The 17,804-nt window shown below is 42.2% G+C and overlaps 1 protein-coding gene across 2 annotated transcripts in view; it reads right to left on the bottom strand.

Moving 5' to 3' along the window:
- FAM124A (family with sequence similarity 124 member A) overlaps positions 1–17,804 on the bottom strand; it is a 113,088-nt gene that overhangs the window by 66,093 nt on the left and 29,191 nt on the right. The gene's annotated exons all lie outside the window — the stretch shown is intronic.

Genomic DNA, 17,804 nt, shown 5'->3' with positions numbered 1-17,804 from the left:
TTTAAAAGTTAAAAAAACAAACATAGTGAAAATAACCACATCTGCAATAATCTGTTATGGGATACAAAGTATAAAAACATATAAAGTGTAACATCAAAAATATAAATGTGAGTGGGAGGAGAAGTAAAAGTGTAAAGTTTAGGAATGCTATGGAAGTTGTTATCACTTTAAAATAGGGCATTACAGGGGCGCCTGGCTGGCTCAATTTGTGAAGCATGTAACCTTGATCTCAGGGTCATGGGCTTGAGCCCCATCATGGGGGTAGAGATTACTTAAAAAAATAAATAAAATAGGGTGTTATAATTGTAAGATATTTTATGTATGCTTCATGGTAACTGTAAGGGAAAAACCTACAGTAATTAAACAAAAGAACATGATACAGAAGTCAAGTCATATTGATCCTGAAAGATATCAATGTATTTAAATACATATGTATATATACATATAAAATATGTACATAAATATATATAAAATATATATAAAAGCAAAAGGAACAATGGATCTACAAAACAGCCAGAAAACAATGAACAATATGGAAATATTGTACCTATCAATAATTATTCTAAACATAAATGGATTAATTTCTCTAATCAAAAGATAGAGAATGGCTGAATGTATTAAGAAAAACACCAAGATCTAATGATATGTTGCCTACAAGAGACTGACTTTAGCCTTAAAGATACGTGTAGACTGAGAGTAAAATAATGGAAAAAGATATTCAAGCACATGTTAATCAAAAAAATAAAAAAAGCAAGGACACCTATATTTATATCAAACAAGACAGCCTTTAAACAAATAATGGAAAGACGATACAAAAATGGCCATTATATAATGATAAAGGGGTCAATCTTTCAAGAAAATACAGCAATGTTGAATATTTAAACTCCCAAAATTGGTCCACTTAAAAATATAAAGCAAAACCTAACAGAAATAAACACCAATTAATAATAGTTGGGGTCTTTGTAAAACACTCTTAACAATGGATTAGTCATCTACACAGAGAATCAATAAGGAAATGGCAGTTTTGAGCAATATTATGGACCAAATGGACCTAACAGCCATGTACAGAAAAACCTATCCAAGAAAGCAGAATACATACTCTTCTCAAGCACACATGAAAAATTTTCTAGGAGAGACCATATGTTAGGTCACTGAACAAGTCTTAGCAAATTCCAGAAGACTGAAATCCTATCAATATCTTCTCTGAACACAATGGTATGAAATAAAAAATCAATAATGAGGAAAACTATTAAACTCACTAATACATGGAAATCAAACAATGCTCTCTTGAACAACCAATGGATCAAATAATAAAGGAGAAATTTATAAGTATCTTTAGACAAATGAAAATGAAAACATACCAAAACTTATGGGATGAAAATGGAAATGTACCAAAACTTATGGGATGCAACCAAAGCAGTTGTAAGAGTGAAGTTCATAGCAATAAATACCTACATAAGCAACAAGAACGATATCAAGTAAACTTAACTCTGCCTCAAAGAAGAGCAAACTAAGCCCTTTAGCTGAAGGAAGGCAGTATTAAAGGCTAGAACAGAAATATGTGAAATAGAAAGAAGGAAAGCAATAGGAAAGATTTCAAAAATTAGTGTTGGTTCTTTAAGAAGACAAAATAGACAAAAATTTAGACACACCAAGTAAAAAAGATCAAGGATCCAAATAAACAAAATTATAAATGAAAGAGGAGACATTACAACTGATATTATAGAAATTTAAAAGAAGCTACTATGAACACTACAAACTGGACAATCTAGAAGAAACAAAAAAAAAAAGCCTTAGAAACATACAACCTACTGAATCATTAAGAAATAGAAAATCTAAAAAGATCAATTACTAGTAAGGATACCGAATCAGTAACCAAAAATCTCCCAACAAAGAAAAGCCCAGGACCATATGGCTTCACAGGTGAATCTTACCAAATATTTACAAAAGAATTAACATGAATCCTTAATGCTTCCAAAACATCGAAGAGAAAGGAATACTACCCAGATACAAAGCCAGAAAATGACACGACAAGAAAACAACAGGCCCATCCATGATAAATACAGATGCAAAAATTCTCAATAAAATAGTAGCAAACCAAATACAGTGGCACATTAAAAGGATCATTTGCCATGATCAAGTGAGATTTAGCCTTGGGATGCAAGATGTTTCAACATATGCAAATCAATAAATATGATAAATTAATAGAATGAAAGAAAAATCATATGATCATCTCAATAGATGCAGAAGCATATGACAAAACTCAACGTCCTTTCATGATAAAAATTCTTAACAAATTAGGTACAGAGGGACCATATCTCAACATGATAAAGGCCTTCTATGACAAGCCCACAGTGAACATCACACTCAATGGTGAAAAACTGAAAGCTTTTCCTCTAAAATCAGGAAAAAGACCATGATGCCCACTCTCATTACTCCTATTCAACATTGTACTGGAAGTCTGAGCCAGAATAATCAGGCAAAATAAATAAATAAATAAAATAAAAATAAATAATTTTTTAAAAAATTTAAAAAAGATAGGGAGGTGGAGCGCCTGGGTGGCTCAGTTGGTTAAGCTGCTGCCTTCAGCTCAGGTCATGATCCCAGAGTCCTGGGATCAAGCCCCGTATTGGGCTCCCTGCTCAGTGGGGAGCCTGCTTCTCCTTCTCCCTCTGGCTGCCTCTCTGCCTACTTGTTCTCTCTGTCAAATAAATGAATAAAATCTTTTAAAAAAATAAAAATAAAAAAGGGAGGAGCAAGATGGCAGAGGAGTAGGAGACCTAAATTTCGTCTGGTCCCAGGAATTCAGCTAGATAGGGATCAAACCATTCTGAACACCGACAAACTCAACAGCGGATCGAAGAAAATAATAGCAGCAACTCTCTGAACAGAAAAGTGACCACTTTCTGGAAGGTAGGACATGCAGAGAAGAGAATCTGAGGAAATATTCGGGAGGATAGATGGCAGGGGAGGGGGCCTCCATTGGCCGCTTCTGGCAAGTGAGAGAGCAGCAGAGCACAAAATCGGAACTTTTAGAAGTCCACTCCGTTGAGGGATGTCGCTCCAGTGGCTAAGTGGGGGGTGGAACGCTCACTGGGACAGGGTAGTCTCAGACCCTCGGGGTCACAGAAAGACCGGGGGTGTCTGAGTGCAGCAGAGCTCCCAGGTATCAGAGCGGGGAAGCCGGCTGCGAGGACGGAGCTGAGGAGTGGGCTCTCAGCTCGGGGTTGCCATAAACCATGATCCATGGCACAGTTGGGCCACTGCTCTTCCAGCAGGGACCCAACAAGAGGCAGATCCGGGGAGACTCCCCTTCCTCTGGAGACTCCACACGGGGTCAGGTGCCAGAGATAGAAACACTCAGTCACAGGCCGGGTGAGCAAGGAGTGCGGCTGGAGACCAGAGAGACGGAGTGACTGACTGCTTTTCACTGGGGGCGCACTGAGGAGTGGGGCCCCGAGTACTTGGCTCCTCCAGGGTGGAGAATGGGAGGCCGCCATTTTCACTCTCGTCCTCCAAAGCTGTAGGGAAAGCTCCCAGGGAACAAAGCTCCCGAGAGCAAACCTGAGCAGATCCCTTAGCCCGGACCCAGCAAGGGCGGGGCAATTCTGCCTCTGGCAAGGACATTTGGGAACCATGGCAACAGGCCCCTCCTCCAGAAGATCAGCAAGAACAGCCCACCAAGACCAAGTTTACCGATCAATGAGAATGGCAGAACTCTAGCGCGAGGGGAATACAGCACATAGAATTCATGGCTTTTTTCCCATGATTCTTGAATCTTTCAAAGTTAATTTTTCTTAACTTTCTTTTTTTTTGAATTTTTCTTTTTCCCTTTTTCAACCAACATCTTATCAATCCCTTTTTTAAAAATCTCTTTTACTTTTCGTTTTTAGAGTCATATTCTACCCCTTCATAGTAGTTACCCATATTTTTGGGGTGTGTGTGTGTGTGTGTATATATATATTATATATATATATATCATATATATATATCATATATATATCATATATATATATATATATTGTTCTCTCTTTAAAATTTTGGGAGGCACTTTCTTCTAACAGACCAAAATATGCCCAAAATCTAGTGTGTGGCACTGATCTATGCACCAGCCTGATCACATTTGATCATGTTCTGTTTTTGTTTCTTTGTTTTGTTTTGATCTTTTTTTCTTTTTTCTTTCTTTCCCTTTCTTTCCCCCGGTTTCAGGTCTCCTCTGATTTGTTTAGTGTATATTATTCTGGGGTCGTTGTTACTCTGTTAGCATTTTGTTCTCTCGTTCATCTATTGCCCACTGGACAAAATGACTAGACGGAAAAAATCACCTCAAGAAAAAGCACAAGAGACAGTACTGACTGCCAGGGACCTAATCAATATGGACATTAGTAAGATGTTGGAACTAGAGTTCAGAATCATGATTTTAAAGATACTAGCTGGGCTTGAAAAAAGCATGGAAGATATTAGAGAAACCCTTGCTGGAGAAATAAAAACTAAAATCTAACCAAGTTGAAATCAAAACGGCTATTAATGAGGTGCAATCAAAAATGGAGGCTCTAACTGCTAGGATAAATGAGGCAGAAGAGAGTATTAGTGCTATAGAAGACCAAATGATGGAAAATAAAGAAGCTGACAAAAAGAGAGATAAACAACTACTAGATCACGAGGGCAGAATCTGAGAGATAAGTGGTACCATAAGATGAAAAAATATTAGAATAATTGGGATCCCAGAAAAGGAAGAAAGAGAGAGAGGGGCAGAAGGTATATTGGAGCAAATTATAGCAGAGAACTTCCCTAATTTGGGGAAGGAAACAGGCATCAAATTCCAGGAAGCACAGAGAAACCCCTTAAAAATCGATAAAAATAGATCAACACCCCGACATCTAACAGTAAAACTTACGAGTCTCAGAGACAAAGAGAAAACCCTGAAAGCAGCTCAGGAGAAGACATCTGTAACCTACAATGGTAAAAACATTAGACTGGCAACAGACCTATCCACAGAGACCTGGCAGGCCAGAAAGGACTGGCATGATATCTTCAGAGCACTAAATTGAGAAAAATATGCAGCCAAGAATACTGTATCCAGCTAGGCTGTCATTGAAAACAGAGGAAGAGATAAAAAGCTTCCAGGACAAACAAAAACTAAAGGAATTTGCAAACACGAAACCAGCCCTACAAGAAATATTGAAAGGGGTTCTCTAAGCAGAGAGCCTAAAAGTAACAGACCAGAAAGGAACACAGACAACAGACAGTAATAGTCACCTTACAGGCAATACAATGGCACTAAATTCATATCTTTCAATAGTTACCCTAAATGGAAATGGGCTAAATGCCCCAATCAAAAGACACAGGCTATCAGATTGGATTAAAAAACAAGACCCATCCATATGCTGTCTGCAAGAGACTCATTTAGGCCCAAAGACACCCCCGGATTGAAAGTGAGGGGGTGGAAAAAATTTACCATGCTAATGGACACCAAAAGAAAGCTGGGGTGGCAATCCTTATATCAGACAAATTAGACTTTAAACCAAAGACTGTAATAAGAGATGAGGAAGGACACTATATCCTACTTAAAGGGTCTATCCACAAGAAGACCTAACAATTGTAAATACCTATGCCCCTAACATGGGAACAGCCACTTATAAAAACCAATTAGTAACAAAAGCAAAGAAACACATCAACAACAATACAATAATAGTGGGGGCTTTAACACCTCCCTGACTGAAATGGACCGATCATCTAAGCAAAAGATCAACCAGGAAATAAAGACTTTATGACACACTGGACCAAAGGGACTTCACAGATATATTCAGAATATTCCATCCCAAAGCAACGGAATACGCATTCTTCTCTAGTGCCCATGGAACATTCTCCAGATTAGATCACATCCTAGGTCACAAATCAGGTGTCAACCGGTACCAAAAGATTGGGATTATTCCCTGCATATTTTCAGACCACAGTGCTTTGAAACTAGAACTCAATCACAAGAGGAAAGTCGGAAAGAACTCAAATACATGGAGGCTAAAGAGCATCCTACTGAAGAATGAATGGGTCAACCAGGAAATTAAAGAAGAATTAAAAAAATTCATGGAAACTAATGAAAATGAAAACACAACTGTTCAAAATCTTTGGGATGCAGCATAGGCGGTCCTAAGAGGAAAGTATACAGCAATACAAGCCTTTCTCAAGAAACAAGAAAGGTCTCAAATACACAACCTAACCCTACACCTAAAGGAGCTGGAGAAAGAACAGCAAATCAAGCCTAAACCCAGCAGGAGAAGAGAAATAATAAAGATCAGAGCAGAAATCAATGAACTAGAAACCAAAAGAACAGTAGAACAGATCAACGAAACTAGGAGCTGGTTCTTTGAAAGAATTAACAAGATTGATAAAGCCCTGGCCAGACTTATCAAAAAGAAAAGAGAAACGACCCAAATAAATAAAAGCATGAATGAAAGAGGAGAGATCACAACCAACACCAAAGAAATACAAACAATTATAAGAACATATTATGAGCAACTCTATGCCAGCAAATTAGATAATCTGGAAGAAATGGATGCATTCCTAGAGACGTATCAACTACCAAAACTGAACCAGGAAGAAATAGAAAACCCGAACAGACCTATAACCACTAAGGAAACTGAAGCAGTCATCAAAAATCTCCCAACAAACAAGAGCCCAGGGCCAGATGGTTTCCCAGCAGAATTCTACCAAACATTTAAAGAATTAATGCCTGTTCATCTGAAACAGTTCCAAAAACTAGAAATGGAAGGAAAACTTCCAAACTCGTTTTATGAGGCCACCATTACCTTGATCCCAAAACCAGAAAAGACCCCATCAAAAAGGAGAATTACAGACCAATATCCTTGATGAACATGGATGCAAAAATTCTCACCAAAATAGTAGCCAGTAGGATCCAACAGTACATTAAAAGGATTATTCACCATGACCAAGTGGGATTTATCCCTGGGCTGCAAGGTTGGTTCAACATCCACAAATCAATCAATGTGAAACAATACATTAATAAAAGAAAGAACAAGAACCATATGATCCTCTCAATAGATGCAGAAAAAGCATTTGACAAAGTACAGCATCCTTTCTTGATCAAAACTCTTCAGAGTATAGGGATAGAGGGTACATACTTCAATATCATAAAAGCCATCTATGAAAAACCCACAGCGAGTATCATTCTCAATGGGGAAAAACTGAGAGCTTTCTCCCGGAGGTCAGGAACCTGGCAGGGATGTCCACTATCACCACTGCTATTCAACATAGTATTAGAAGTCCTAGCCACAGCAATCAGACAACAAAAAGAAATAAAAGGCATCCAAATCGGCAAAGAAGAAGTTAAACTCTCACTCTTTGCAGATGATATGATACTTTATGTGAAAAACCCAAAAGACTCCACCCCAAAACTGCTAGAACTCAAAGAGGAATTCAGTGGAGTGGCATGATAGAAAATCAGTGCACAGAAATCAGTGGCATTGCCATACACCAACGACAAGACAGAAGAAAGAGAAATTAAGGCGTCGATCCCATTTACAATTGCACCCAAAACCGTAAGATACCTAGGAATAAATCTAACCAAAGAGGCAAAGAATCTGTACTCAGAAAACGTAAAATACTCATGAAAGAAATTGAGGAAGACACGACACAAAGAAATGGATTGGAAGAACAAATATTGTGAGGATGTCAATACTACCTAGGGCAATCTACACATTCAATGCAATCCCTATCAAAATACCATCAACTTTTTTCAAAGCACTGGAACAAATAATCCTAAAATTTGTATGGAACCAGAAAAGACCCCGAATAGCCAGAGGAATGTTGAAAAAGAAAAAGCAAAGCTGGCGGCATCACAATTCTGGACTTCAAGCTCTATTACAAAGCTGTCATCATCAAGACAGTACGGTACTGGCACAAAAACAGACACATAGATCAATGGAACAGAATAGAGAGCCCAGAAATGGACCCTCAACTCTATCGTCAACTCATCTTTGACAAAACAGGAAAGAATGTCCAGTGGAAAAAAGACAGTCTCTTCAACCAATGGTGTTGGGAAAATTGGACAGCCACACACAGAAGAATGAAACTGGACCATTTCCTTACACCACACACAAAATTAGACTCCAAATGGTTGAAAGACCTCAATGTGAGACAGGAGTCCATCAAAATCCTAAAGGAGTACATAGGCAGCAACCTCTTTGACTTCAGCCACAGCAACTTCTTCCTAGAAACATTGCCAAAGGCAAGGGAAGCAAGGGCAAAAATGAACTATTGGGACTTCATCAAGATAAAAAGCTTTTGCACAGCAAAAGAAACAGTCAACAAAACCAAAAGACAATTGACAGAATGAGAGAAGATATGTGCAAATGACATATTAGATAAAGGGCTAGTATCCAAAATCTATAAAGAACTTCTTAAACTAACACCCAAAGAACAAATGATCTAATCAAGAAATGGGCAGAAGACATGAACAGACATTTTTCCAAAAAAGACATCCAATGGCCGAGAGACACATGAAAAAGTGCTCACCATTGCTCGGCATCAGGGAAATCCAAATCAAAACCTCAATGAGATACCACCTCATACCAGTCAGAATGGCTAAAATTAACAAGTCAGGAAACGACATGTTGGCGGGGATGAGGAAAAAGGGGAACCCTCCTACACTGTTGGTGGGAATGCAAGCTGGTGCAGCCACTCTGGAAAACAGTATGGAGGTTCCTCAAAAAGTTGAAGATAGAGCTACCATACGATCCAGCAATTGCACTACTGGGTATTTACCCCAACGATATAAATGTAGGGATCCAAAGGGGTATGTGTGCCCCGATGTTTATAGCAGCAATGTCCACAATAGCAAAAGTATGGAAAGAGCCAAGATGTCTATTGACAGAGGAATGAATAAAGAAGAAGTGGTATACACACACACACACACACACACACACACACACACACACACAGGAATATTATGCAGCCATCAAAAGGAATGAAATCTTGCCATTTGCAACGACATGGATGAAACTGGAGGGTATTATGCTGCGTGAAATAAGTCAATCAGAGAAAGACATGTATCATATGATCTCACTGATATGAGGAATTCTTAATTTCAGGAAACAAGCTGAGGGTTGCTGGAGTGGTGGGGGGTGGAGAGGGAAGGGGTGGCTGGGAGATAGACATTGGGGAGGGTATGTGCTATGGTGAGTGCTGTGTATTGTGTAAGACTGTTGAATCACAGACCTGTACCTCTGAAACAAATAATACATCATATGGTAAAGAAAAAAAAAAAAGATAGCAGGAAGGGAAAAATGAAGGGGGGAAATTGGATGGGGAGTCGAATCATGAGAGACTATGGACTTTAGAAACAAATTGAGGGTTCTAGGGGGGAGGGGGGATGGGTTAGCCTGGTGAGGGGTATTAAAGAGGGCACGTAGTGAATGGCGCACTGGGTGTTATATGCAAACAATGAATCATGGAACACTACATCAGAAACTAATTATGTAATGTAGGTGATTAATATTAACATAATAAAATAAAAAAAATAAAGTGGCAAAAAGTACAATAGCAATTCCATTCAGATGAATACAAAACAAAAAGAAAACAGTTTTAGGAAGCTCTGTTCACCTTCTAGACACTACCTGTGACTTGACTTTTCTCCTTTTTAAAAAATTGATATACAGCTGACATGTAACGTTATATTAATTTCAGTTGTACGACATAATGAATGCTTCAATACATGTGTATACTGGGACACGATCACCATCAACTTGCAACTTGTGCTCTTGATGTTCTATTCCTGCTCTTAAGTATAATTATAATACACTTTAAAAGGTGAACGTGCCCCGGGCAGTGGTAATCAAACGTGAAGCAACAACTGGGTAGTCCCACCTGAGAATACACTGTGCCTGGTGAAGGTGCAGAGAGAGTGACCAGCAGCAGCACCGGGAGCTGGCCGGAAATGCAGGATCTCAGTCCCCACCCTGCACCTCCTGGACCAGGATCTCTGTAGGTGGGCCCCAGGAATCTGCGATTTTCATGCCTGCTGAAGTTTGAGAAGCACTGGCAGAAGGAATGTCTAGGCCCCTACTGGGTCCCCCAGAAAAGGACAGGGGACAGCACAACCAACATGCACTCATGAGTGAGATGTGTCTAGGATCATTGCTGGCCCCTGACCCAATAATAACTGGGAGCGGCAGTTACCGGATCTAAATCTCAGGGTGGGCATCTGCAGGGTCAGGGTTCGTATGGTCCCCTTTGGTAGAAATGCCTAGAGGGTAAAGTAAGGTACCGGAGTAGTTAGCCCCAGTAGCACCTTCTCAGCGAGCAATTAATATTCATGATCACATCGTGATTACTTCTGGGCTAAACTCTTCCCTGTGTCTGCTCACACCCAGGCAAAAAGCTGACCAACTGGAGATGGTCTGCCCCTGTTTCTGGGAGCTAGGAGCAGAGGCGCCATACTACTGCTGTGTGTGTCTTTGGCTTTCGCAGAGACGCTGGCTGGGCCCTCCCTTCCTCTTCTAGGCTCCCCTGGGAGAAGGCCGCTCCCATGGCCTGATGGAGGGGCAGCGGGGCTCCTGTCAGCATGACCGCTGTTCTCTGTGTGGAAGAGAAGTGGGCCCTGGCGTGAGGGGCAGGGAGAGGCCAGGGGAGGCCATCCACACTTCCTCTTTGCCCTCTGCCCAATGTTCCATGGCTCAAGTCCCACTGGAGTCGGCCAGCATATACCACGGCCCAGTGAGTGCTCCCCTCTGTGCCTCCCGGCCTGATGTCCTCCTCTGGGCCCTGGTCCCTCTGCGTCCCCCCTTGTCCTCCGTCTCCTCCTAGCAGCCATGCCCAGGCTTCTGCTGCTCCGCAGTCTGCCTCCACCGGGCAGGCCCGAAACCGCCCCAAGTCTCCCCCTTCTCCCCCCTTCCGTCTTTCCTTCTTTTACGCATTCGAACACCGAGTGTTGGATCTGTGCCAGACACTATTCGGGGCACGAGGGATACACCAGTGGGCAAATCAAATAGAGTCGCTGCCCTCAAGGTGCTAACGTTGAGTCAACATAGAGCATGTTAAAAGGAGGAAGAGCAAGCAGGGCCGGGAGCAGGGCTGCTGGTGAGTCTGCGCTTGAGAGCCTAGGGGACAGGGTGGCCGGGCAGGCCTTGCTCAGGAGGGCTCATGGAGTGGAGACCCAGGGGCCTGCGGGAGCAGCCATGTGGTCACTGGGGTGGGGGTGGGGGAGGGGGAGGGCGGTGGTGGCCTAGGCAGAGGGGACGGAGAGGCCCAGGGTATTCTGAAGGGTGGACAGCGAGGCAGGGGGCTGGGCAGAGTGAGGTGGGAGAGGCGAGAACAGCGCAGCACTGGGCCTGCCGGCCACCCGGGAAACAGCTCATATTGGATGCAGGATGGGACGGGCGGCCCCCGGGGTCTGGGCCAAGGAGGTGTAGGTCTCACGTATGCTTTGAAGGGTCCTCCAGCTGTGCAGTGGAGAATGGGCTGCGGAAATAAAGAGCCGCTCAGGGGCTCCTGGGGCAATGCCAGTGGCCAGTGGCAGAGGTGGCAGTGGCGAGAAGCGGGCAGATTCTGCATGTATTCTGCAAGTGGAATAAACACAGGAAAACCTCAAAATGACTCTGGCGTTTTTGTCCTGAGCATCCAAAGAATGGTTTGCCTTTTTTTTTTTTTTTAATGATTTTATCTATTTATTTGAGAGACAGCAAGAGTGAGAGAGAGAGACAGCACAAGTGTGGTGAAGGGGCAGAGGGAGAAGCAGGCTTCCCGCGAAGCAGGGAGCCCGATGCGGGGCTCGATCCCAGGACCCCAGGATCATGACCTGAGCCGAAGGCAGACGCTTAACGACTGAGCCACCCAGGCGCCCCCAGTTTGCCTTTTCTTGGGTTGGTTTCTCCCCAGGTGCCCCCCTGCCCTCTGATGGCAGCCCAGAACCCTGACCACTGCCCCGGGGTCCAGCAGCTCTGCCTGGGCCTTTGTGCCTGTTGCTGTCCTGGGGCTCCCCTGGATATCCCGGACCCATGGCCACCCTCAGCTCAGCTCAGCTCAGGCATCGGTTCTGCTAAGAAGCCTCTCGTGACCCTCTGGCCCCTGGCCAGCATCAACCAACCCACCCTTTGTGTAACGACAGCTACCGTTCACTGGTTCATGGGTGCTGAGTGGCACCTCAAAGGCATTCTTTCTAAGTGTCTGAGTAACTCTGCAAGGTAAGAATTAGTATCCCAACTGTTCAGATTAGAAAACAGTCTTAGCAATGCAATGTCACATGCCTGGTGTCACTCAGCTAGTAAGTTAAGAGAGTTAGGGTCCAACCCCAATACATCTGACTCTGCAAAGCCTGTGCCACACACTGCCCTGTAGGAGTAATTTAAATCACAGCACCTGGAACATTCTGCTGGATTTTTTGGTTTGCATGACTGCTGCCTCCACTGGATGGTGAGCTGCTGAAGGGAGTAGGGAGGGACAGTGTTGGTACAGAGGGGCTGTCCAGTAAATGTTGGCCAAAGTCTCTTCCTTCAACATGGGATCACAACCCAGACATAAGAGGCTGTAGGGTGGTTATGCACCCATTTGAGATTCATGGCTCTAGGTCCCCTTCCCTAACCTCAAATTCATTCATTCATTCATTTATTCATTCATTTGACAATCTATTAGAGACAGATAATATACAAGAAAACAGATACATATACAAAATAATTTTGGATAGTAGTAAGTGAAGAAAAAAAAAGATAATATAATAGAGAGTGCCGGGGTCAGAGAAAGGGAGCTACTTTAATTGGGGCAGACAGAGAAGGCATCTCTGAAACCTGAATGATGAGAAGGAACCTGCCATGTGACGATCTTGGAGGAGATCATTCCAGGTGGACAGAACAGTAGGTGCAAAGGTCCTGAGGCAGGAGTGAGCTTGCTACATCTGAGGAACAGAAAGTAGGCCAGTGTGGAAGGCATAAGGGAGCAAGAGGGGAGGGAAGTGGGAGATAAAGCTTGAGAGGTAAGTAGTGGCCAGCTGATGTAAAGCCTTAGGCCTTGGTGAAGATCTGGAAGGAATTGCAAGGGCTGCAAGAAGCCTCTGGAGAGTCTTAATGTTGAAAGAGACAGATCTGATGCACCTTTTCCAGTAATGCACATAAACACATGCACACAAACTGTGCTTGGGGTCCAAGGACGGCAGGTTCAAAATTTCTGCTGTAGAGTCTAGTTCTGGAGTGCATGGGGTGAATCATAACAAAACAAGCCTCACTTCAATGTTTGCTCTGTTCTTTCCAACCTCATAAAGTAGAAGAATGATTTGCTGTGACCTCACAAAGAGCAAGCCTTTCTCTGCTTTCTTAAAAAATAAGTCTCACCCTGTGCATTGTTGGCAGAAGTAGAAAATGGCACAGTTGCTATGGAAAACAGTATGGTAGTTCCTCCCTACAAAAAATCAAACACGAAATTACCATCGGACCTGGCAATTGCACTTCTGGGTATATGCCCGAAAGAAGTAAAAGTAGGAACTCCAAAAGATATTTGTACATCCATGTTCATAGCAGCATTATTCACAATAGCCCAAAGGGGGATGCAACTCCAGTGTCCATCAACAGATGAGTGGATAAACAAAATGCGGCATATTCTTAAATGGAATATTAGACCTAGGAAGGAAGGAAATCCTAACCTGTGCTAACACATGGATGAACCTTGAAGACATTATGCTGAGTGAAATAAGACAGTTATGGAAAGACAAATACTGTATGATTCCACTTATGTGAGCTACCTAGAGTAGTCAAATTCATTTGAGACAGAAAGCAGAGTGCTGGTTGCCAGGGGCTGGGGGTGGAGGAAGTGGGGGTTGTTTAATGGGTAGAGTTTCAGTTTTGCAGGATGGAAAGAGTGCTGGAGTTTGGAGATGGTGGTGGTGATATTTGCACAAGAGTGTGAAGTACTTAACTGAACTGTACACTTAAAGATGGTTAGGATGGTTAAGTTTTATTGTTATGTGTATTTTACCCCAGTGGAACATTTTTACGAAGTCTCTGGAGCCCACTCAGTCCCTCGATTGCATCCCCATCAGCATCTGTCTCCCCGCCCTCAACAGCGCTGGTGTTCCTGGTATCCCGAGATGGACTGTCTAGTCAAGCCCCTTGCTTTGTGAAGAAGACAAACTAGTTGGCGTGGATGAGACCTTAAAAGCTCTCCAGCGAAGAAAGTCCCAGATGTTGAGCCTGGCAACTCTTAACAATTCTGTGTGTCAGATTTCTTGCCTTTTACATCTTACTTAAATCCTTTTGTTTTAAACTAATTTCCTCTTTTGCCTTATGGAGACACAAACAGCTGGTGACCATCCTCCATGAAAAGAGACTTTCAAAGACTTAGACGCCATTGTTAAATTACCTTGTTTCTCTGACGATGCAGAGCCACCTGCTTTCAACATCTCCCAGCCTACAGCTGCAGTTGCATTCTCGTTGTGGGACTGAGCTTTGGGCCCTCAGCTGTGCTTTTGTCTGTGTGTTCGGGGGGGACCCCGAATCATTTCTTAAGGAGAGCTTTGGCCCAGCGCATGGCATTCCCATGGCAGGCCTCTAAAGGAGGCAAGTAGCCTTCCACTGAGGCCTGTGCCCTTATCAGGTTCCTGGGAGCTCACTAAGAAGATGTCAGCACACGACTCAGATTGGCTGAGGTGCAGGACCTATGACTCTGCTTGACCAGCTACATGGTACAGGTGTACTACAGGCACTTGGCAGGGAATAAGAAAGCCAAGCTCACTGTTAACTATGTACCAAAAGCCTGCCTAAGAGAAAACAAATCTGGGGAGATTATCTGAAGATGTATCCCTCCCTCTGGGATTAAGCCAAGTCCTTAGGAGTGGTGGGGACCACTTTGTTTTGCCCACCGTTCCTCTGTGCAGTGGTTTTGCTGCGCTACACTTGGCCAGGCACCGTGGCCCACTCTGCAGGCACCATATAAGAAAGAGGTTTGTGAGGCCTTGGTGCAGTTATTCTAGAGGTACTGCTGAAGGTGGGCTGTTGACTCCACTGTGGACACGGGAAAGTGGGGGGCACTTCTCCCAGGACTCAGAACCAGGAGTACTTGTGCATCTTAAACATGGTGTACTTTTACCTCATGGACCCTAAATCCTATCATTGATGATTGTACACTTTGTTTCTGCTGCTAGAGAACTTCAAGTCAAATATGGGGACTATTGATGGAAGAATGTTGTCCAACAGAACTTTCTGTAATGATGGAAATTTTCTACATCTGTGCTACCCATTATGGTAGCCACTAGCCATGTGTGGTTTAGGACTGAGAAAATGTCTTTTGTATTAAGACAGAGAAATGGATTTAGTAAGACAGAGAAACTGAATTTTGCATTTTAATTAATTCAAATTTTAAATTTAAATGGCCACTTCTTGTCAGCTATCTTAAATCTTTTTTAAAATGTGAGCTCTACTTATAAGTACAAAAAAAAGATAACATACACACATTCCCCATTTGACTAGGTACTTCTTCCCCCTTTTGTGCAAAATAGAGTAATTAATATGTTCATTTAAGGGAAGGGCGTCATTTACAGGAAGAGCATCCCCAACAGGAGTTGGGGAGAGGCCTTCTCTTCTGTTTCTTTGTTCCGTTTCTTCAGCTGGGTGCTGCTTACACAAATGTTCAATTTGTATAAATTCATTGAGCTGTGTGTTTATGATATATGCACTTTTCCATATATTATTTATACTATTCTTCAATAAAAAGTAAAGGGAAACATCGGGCGCCTGGGTGGCTCAGTCGTTGAGCATCTGCCTTAGGCTCAGGTCATGATCCCAGGGTCCTGGGATCGAGCCCCGCATCGGGCTCCCTGCTCAGCGGGAAGCCTGCTTCTCCCTCTCCCACTCCCCCTGCTTGTGTTCCTGCTCTGTCTCTCTCTGTCAAATAAATAAATAAAATCTTAAAAAAAAAAAGTAAAGGGAAACATATAAAGAGAACCTGTTGGGTCCAAGGCACAATGTTAGTTTAGCTTTACAGGATATGGAAAGATTCACAGAACATGGACCATGACTCCAAAAAGCTGCACTTTAGCATCATCGAGCATTAATGCAAATTTCTAGGATGCATTTTTCCAGAGGGATCTTGGGCAACTTCTGATGCTAGCAACTCCCCACCCTCCTCTTCCTTGCTTCCCCCCCCCCCCCGATCAGGCAGTGCCAAGAAAGAGTTTTAGGAGGAGGAAGTCTTTCTTTCCATCTTAACAGATCTTAGGTCAAAAACATTCCAAATTCTTATAAAAGGCTGCGTAGCCCCCAGAAAAAACCTTTCATCTTTTGTCTTCCAGAGGAATTAAATCAGAGGAGGAGGTCTCTGGAATATGGAATGTTCATGGGGCAGGATGAGGAAATAAAATTCTATCTATATTTTAAGCAAGCAACTAAAAACTACTAAGATGCGTTCCAGCGTATAACTCCACCCAACTGAACAAAAACATTTATATTAAAAATTATAATTGAAAATATAACTCAGGAAACATATACTGCTAAGGACGATGTGGTTAAAAGGCATTCTCTCAGTGGGGTCCCTCTCCATGACTTAAATATCTTAATTTTGCTAAAGACTGAGACATAAATTTTTATACTTAGAAGTAAGTTAAAGAGCCAAGCAGGTGCATATTTCATGCTAGAGCAGAAGGTTGCTCTCTGCAGTAATTCAGTCCCAGTAACCTATACAAATGGGTCATCATCAAGAATTATGAGGGGGCTATTAGTCATTTCTGTCCACATTAATTTACCTCCTCGACATATTACTATATTGAACAAAGACCTGCATTCTTGAGACCCAAGATACAAATCTTTTTTCCTACTCTTTTCACACTTTAATGCTCGAACTTCAAAAGCCTCCACCTGTACAGATTTTATAACCATTTAAATGTGTGATTCTTCTTCGAAATATTCTTTCAATGGTTCCTTTGAGCATGGTCCAGGCCAAGTTTTTATACTTTGTTCTTTCACTTACGTTATTACAGGCATCGAGCGAAAAAGTATTCTAATTACTGCCAAAAAAGGAAGAAGTCCCTTCAAAACAATCACATTTATTTATTTTGGTCTTTTAGTATAAACAAAATCCTTCCATTTACTTTTACTTATTTAACTGCATGATATTTTGCATACGGCATTGTGAGTCTTCAAACACAGAAAAATTTTGTTCTCACATTTCAAAAAAGACTATAGAGCAAATGCAAGCTAGCATTCGGTTCACTGAATAAAGTGATATTTAGTTTCTTATCTGTATAGTCAAAGGAAAATCAAAAAATTATCTGTGTCCTATAAACAGTAAATGTCTCAGAGGTGACCTTTCTGACTTGAGCAAAGTGGCCCGGCTGTAGTTTTAACCAGTTTTTTGACATGTGCCAAGTTCTCACTTCATTTTGTGATATGTGGATTACAGTTCTGATGTTTGATGTCAAAATCAAGTAAAACTATGAAGCTGTGGTTTGAGTGATTTGAGTAACTACTTGTGATTTCAGTAACTACGATCAGCACCTTTCAAGATAATGGCCCTTAATGCACTATCAACCTTCTCCTTCCAGGTAGCTAAATGGGAAAACAGAGATGCCTGAGCCAGACGTTTAAAACAAAACAAAACAAAACAAAAACCGAAGTCCTATATGCTTGGACTTGTTTTACATGCTAATTCCAGAAAGCCTGGGTTTAGAAAGCATTTATCAGGTCGGACCAGGCGTGGGACATTCTTAAGTCTATGTGCTGAATTTTGAATTCTCGATAATTAATTAATAATGAATGATCCTGAAAGAGTGTCAGGCAACCACTGGAAGGATGGGAGGAGAAAAGGGGTCC

This window comes from Callorhinus ursinus, unplaced genomic scaffold, assembly GCF_003265705.2.
Source record: "Callorhinus ursinus isolate GAN/ISIS: 27379988/994484 unplaced genomic scaffold, GSC_fseal_2.0 scaffold7, whole genome shotgun sequence".
NCBI lineage: Eukaryota > Metazoa > Chordata > Mammalia > Carnivora > Otariidae > Callorhinus > Callorhinus ursinus.
Note: the sequence above shows the minus strand (reverse complement) of the source record. Positions and strands in the feature narration are given on the sequence as shown.